Here is a 6,057-nt window from a genome sequence, read left to right on the forward strand (position 1 = left end):
TTGTTATGAGTATAAAGGAGGCTGGTATCACGCCTGATGAAAATCTATTTATTTATGTCACATGGACTTATATAAAGTTTTATACATTTTCTTTTCATATATTTGTTTTTCTTCTTTAGATATTAGGTTGACTTGGAATGATTCTAAATATGTACAGGAATAACCTGGTGCTGTTACATGTCAGTCATCAGGGGGGGCCAATCAGATGACAGGGGGATCACTGGGCCCCCCCGCCCCCCTCTGGCTCCGCCACTGTCCTCATTAGAGCTTTTATTGCCAGGAGCCGCATCAAAAAGGCTTTTTACTTTCATTTTACTCCAAACTTTCCACTTTTATGCTCTTTTATTTTCCTGTCAGCAGCAAAAAGCCTGAAATTTCGCAAAGTTCTGGTCGGGAAAATGGAGACGGGTTGTTTAAAACCATCCTGGAGTTCAACCAGCGTTGATAAATTTATCACACACGTATTTAAAAGCATAACGGAAAATAAAATTCATGCTTTATGTTTCTTTAGGTATCTTAACTGCAGAAACACAAAATGTCACCAGGTAAATTTGATCTGGTTTGTAGAGAAACTTTCTTGAAATCAATATTTTCTCTTTCTTTGACAAAGAAATAAGCTTCTACATGTTACTGAGAAGTTACTTATGAGGTAGTTTTGTCTCATTTCAAACTAGACTTAAATTCCTTGGCAGGTTTTTTGTTTTTGCTGATTTTGGAAACAAACTAGCTGCAGTTTAGCCTGTTGGGCTGCGATGGATGATTTTGGAGGAATCAGAAAATCGTCGTGTGTTTCTGTGGAGGCAGGACTAGAGGAAGGAAACGGGCTGTTGTTGGAGCAGCCATGACCAGCGGCGGAGGAAAGTTAAACGTTTCCCGTCTGTGTGTTCAGAAAGCAAACAGCACGGCGCGTAAACATGATATCACACATCAGCAGAAGGTCTGACCGCCTGAGGGGACGGAGCTTCTTCCTCCACGCTGTCGCTCGTTCTGCTGGTCGTGCAACACGAGCCGGCAGGGAGGGCAGAGACGACGAAGGCCAGCGGGAGGAAGAGGAGCCGCAAACAGAGGGATTAGCCAGCAGACTGAAACACAAGCAGGAGATGGAGAGAGAGAGAGAGAGAGAGAGAGAGGAACAAAGAAACAGACGGCCGAGTCCCAGTGGAGACGTTAATCCACAGCAGAGAGACGGACGCTGGGACAACATTTACTTCTCTCTCTCTCTGTGTGTGTGTGTGTGTGTGTGTGTGTGTGTGTGTGTGTGTGTGTGTGTGTGTGTGTGTGTGTGTGTGTGTTGAGGCTGATCCACCTCTGCAGGGGAAACAAGCAGCTAAACCCAAAAGAAACACATAGAGAAGATGCAACGTTTTCACCAGCTCAGTCTGGTTTCCATCAATCCATCATCCGATCACCGACTTTCACCAGATCGATCATAGATTCTTTCACCAGATCGATCANTCCGTCCTCCTCTCCGTCCTCCTCTCCATCCTCCTTTCCGTCCTCCTCTCCGTCCTCCTCTCCATCCTCTCTCTCTCCTCTTTCTGATCAACCAGTTTCTGTTGCACAAGTTCTTATCTTCCTTTTATCTTCTTCCCCCGCGTCTCCGTCTTCTGCTCCCTCCTCCTCCTCCTCCTCCTCCTCCTCCTCCTCTCCTGCCCTGGATCAGTTACTGAAGTGCTAATGAAGCCTGAAGTCACGTTTGAAAAGAATGTGCAGCTCATTGTGTGCGAGTGATTTAAAAAACAAGAAGCGCCGTCTCTGCAAGAAAAGATGCCAAATTCCTGTTGATTGATTGATTGATTGTGTAAAGTGCATCTCTGTCGTGCAGATTTATGTAAATCTGTTCCTCCTGATGGAAAGCAGAGACGGATTTTGTGTTTTTGTTTTCAGCTCTCTGCAGCCGGTTGTCTTGATTTTCCCAGAATAAATGAAATATTGCAACAGGCTGGTTTTTGGCACTTGAAGTGCTGGTCCGCCTCCTACAGACAGAAAAACGAGCTCGTTAAAAACCCTTTCTTTCCTTTTAACCTTCATACAAACCATAATTTCCTGCCTAATCAAGGTCATTTGTCTGGGCAAAACGCCGTAAAAGCTTAAAAAGTGCAGCTTTTAGTTGCATATTTACAATTTTGGAAATAATAATCTGGGTCGAATTAGTTAAAAAAAACATGCAGAGGATAAATAAATTACATAAATCCTGAACAAATCTATATTCATGTGTGGAAAGCCAAGCAGGGTGAAGAACATCCGACTCAACAGAAGAACATTCCTGCAGCAGGATAACAGCGTCGTCCCTCTGAGTCTCTGCCAGCAGAAAATGACTAATATGAATAATGCATGGATTAAACACACCAGCAGGCCGACACAAACTCAAAATGCAGCCGTCCAAAATCGTTACAGGATGAAAACGGCAGGAAGAAACACAAACATTGGCTCAGAGAGGCTTTTTCTCTTCTGTGAGAAAAACGGGGAAAAGGTTTCAGGAGGACCAGCTTCTGTGAAGATGGGAATATTGTGTAAAAGTTCAAATCAGGTGATCAAGTCGGGACACCTGGAAACGTTTTCACTGCAACAGGCACTGAAGGTCGTTCTGAAGAACCTGGCCGTTAAGAGCTACATCCAGATTCGTTGAAAGTTGAGTGGAAGGAAAAAGTATGGTTGACAGAGATGCACTAAAAACATCCACTCAGGAATTTGTGGAAGCTTTGCAAGGACTGGATCATCATCCGGGCTGAGGAGAACCAGAACCAGGTCATTGTTCAGTGGTTTCCTGTTCAGATTAAATTAAACTTTTATTGGAAATGCCAGAGTCTGAAGAAAGACGAAGGACGACGTCACGCCCGTCCTGTTCAGTCTGCTTCAATCCAACTCCGGTCCGTTTGTTTAGAAAGTCCGGTCCGTTTGTTTGGTAATATTTCAATGCGTAAAACAAACTGGTCCGTCTACAAACCTCGGTGAACTCTGGTGCGGTTCGAATGCATTTGTGAACGCCAAGCGGACTGGAGACCGCTCCAAAAGCAGGAAGTGGACTACARCGCAGGGCATTCTGGGTAAATACAACCAAAACAAACAAACTGCTAAAATCTGACGCCACTCCATTTCTGTTTTCATTTCGTTACGAAGTATTTTGCGCTCAGCCTCGTCTTCGGAGTCTTTCGAGTCATTTCCTTCAGTGGTTCTTGGTGCAGCGCCCCCACAGGCGAGGAGGGGAACAGCTTGCTCAAAGGGTTTGYTTTGTTTKACTCGCCGCTGAAAATGKAGCAAATGTTGCAGTTTTAGTCCCCAATCGAACCGAATCCACCGGACTATGAAGTTATATTTTGGAGAATTTCATGTTTCCTGCTGCTGACGAGGTTTATAAAGATGCTGATTTTTTATTTTAAATTTGTATCGAAAGACACCAACACGTGATCCAGTTGAGAGAATCTATGGAGTATTGTGAAGAAGAAGATCAGCAACATCAGAACCAACAATGCAGATGATCCGAAGGTGGTCGGAGCAGCAGCCTGGACCTCCGCTCCACGCTGCATTGATGCATTAATCCATAGTGACAACATAGAAATGACTTGGCTTTTGTGTTTAGAAACAGGGGTGGGAGGGGCAGAGCGGTGGATCAGAGTGTTGACTTTRGCTGAAACAAAACTCCCTCTAAAGTAAAGATTTATGTCACTGGCACATATTTCCTGCTTTTATCATCTTCTAATTGATTTCCAGCAGAGTTTTTCCTGCCTCCACCGTCGGCTGCTCATCTTTGCTGCAGCCCTCTGTAATCTCTAATTGGGATTCATCATTAGCCCGGACGTTTTCCATTATCCGCTGTGAGATGATGAACGACGCAGCGTCGGAATCCGGAGGAACTCTTCCTCCCCGAAGATCCAGAAAATCTGGAAGTGCAATTTTCACAGCAGGAGTCGGGATTTAAATTGAGTTCCTGTCGGCTGATCTCACSGGGAATCTCCGGAAAAAGCCGTTTGCTCGCCATCAGCCTGCATGCCGGAGCTTTAAACCGATTTCTCCTGGATCGTTTCGGGCCGTAAAGCCTCGACTCGATGTGAAACGCAGAATGAAGGAGAATCTGTTGCTGTTTTCTCCTGAGAGGTGGGAAACGTTTCCGCTGGTTTCACGTTTTGTTTTCCGCTCCTGACGCTGTGACGTATTTATCACCTCCTGAACAATCAGTTTTTATAGCCGTTTCATTTCCCCCAGTTGTTGGATTACATTTGAGAAAATCAGTTCTCGAGATTCTGTTGCTTTGGACTTTGACTAGACCACTTTGAGTGATCTACGTTCTTGATTAAAAAAGCTAACTGATTTCTGGGTGATTTAAAAAATATATATTTTAGTTTCCAAATTTTTTGAGTTGGAAATGTTAAGCTTTTTGTTATTTTGTAGCGCCACTTACTATTATATTAGCATGAAAGCTAAAACCGTGAGAACTGAGTTTCAAACATGACTAGTATATCATAAATACTTCATGTTGTTTCCATTTAAGGTGATATACATTTTCCTCAGCTCCGTCTTCTGGAGGGCCAAACTTGTAACTGCAATCCGAGACCACATTAAATCATTTCAAGGTCCACAAAGGGCCCCTGGACCTCACCTTGGACACCCCTGAGTTAAATGTTCCTGTGTAGTTTGGCTGTTTGGTTTGGGTCTTCATGCTGCTCCAAGGTCAACCTCCAGTCCTCTAACGACTCTGACCAGCTTCYCTGCTCCGCTGGGGAAAAACCTTCCATGTTTTCCATGGCATGATGCTGCCACCACCGTGCTTTAATGAAGCCACAACGTTCCGGTTCCGGTTCTGGAGTGCCCTCCTCAGCTGGAGATGTTCCTGCAGGCTGATCCTGGATCGTTCAGTTGATCCAGAGAGTATTGGTTTTGGTTTTAGCTTCTGATGGATGAATTGGTCAGAATCTGATCACTCAAAACAAAAAGAATGAACTGAACTGGAGACTCGGTTTGCTTCACTGCTGAAGCGTTTGGACGTAACCGGATGCAGAACGTTTAACCTCCCTGGAACGTAAACAACCAGCGGTTCAGCGTAGAGATGACTGTTATGGCTATAGATTTAAATCATCTGTGACCTTTTGCTGCTGCGCCGAGTTTAAATGTCTCAGGGTTGTAATAACAGGCTGCAGGAAGCTGTGGGCTTTAAAAGCTCCTCTCCAGGTCTGACTGGAGCAGACGCCGTCATGTTGACAGCAGTGACGTGTGTCAGGACGTTCACGCTGCCTCTGCTCTGCTCGGCGCCGCGCCGCTGAACGCGTGGGACGGGATGACGTCCCTGTGGATAAATTGGTCAGTCAGAGAGCGAGCTTCAGGGATGACGGACAGCAGCTGCAATCTGCTCCCAGTTCTACGGTTTTTCATTTTCACCAGCAGCAATCACACACCAGAATCCAAATCCCCCGGTTCTGAAGTCCAGAGGACGGCTCCGGTGATGAAGTTGGTCCAACTTCCTGTTTCTGCAGGAACCTTTAGATTGAGGGAAAAGCAGCTGGAATCAGTCAGCAATGGAAACGCTGCTGATTCAGGAACATTTGTCATGATTTAATTTTGATATCCGAGCAGAGAGACGATATTCCACAGTAACATGTCCCTGGTGACACCAGCAGCTGTTAGCCAGCTCTGCTAATCCACCTCGTTTGCTTTTGCTGCTGCTCTTTAAATCTCAGAAAGACGTTGGAGTAGGGATGTGATGTTTCACCGCTATGATGGGTGGAAACTCTGTCCTCCCCTCTGTTTTTGATTTGGCTTGTTTCGTAAATTTACATGTTTAACAGTTCAGTTGTTTATGGTTCAGATGGGAGAAGTTGATCAGATGGTGGTGCAGCATGATGGAGGAAGGGGCGGAGCTAAACACACAACTAGTTCAACTTCCAGCAGGTGTTGACCTGCTGGAAGACCAGCTTGCCGTACTCTGTGAATCGTGATTCGTTTTCAGGTTTTTTAAAGCAGCATCTCTGCAGAAACTCCTCATTCAGTGGCGGAGCTACACTTTTAAAGTTGGGGGGGCCAGGACTACCTCTGGGGGGGCAAAATTTTAAATATGTGTGTGCA

Source organism: Poecilia reticulata, unplaced genomic scaffold (assembly GCF_000633615.1).
Source record: "Poecilia reticulata strain Guanapo unplaced genomic scaffold, Guppy_female_1.0+MT scaffold_275, whole genome shotgun sequence".
NCBI lineage: Eukaryota > Metazoa > Chordata > Actinopteri > Cyprinodontiformes > Poeciliidae > Poecilia > Poecilia reticulata.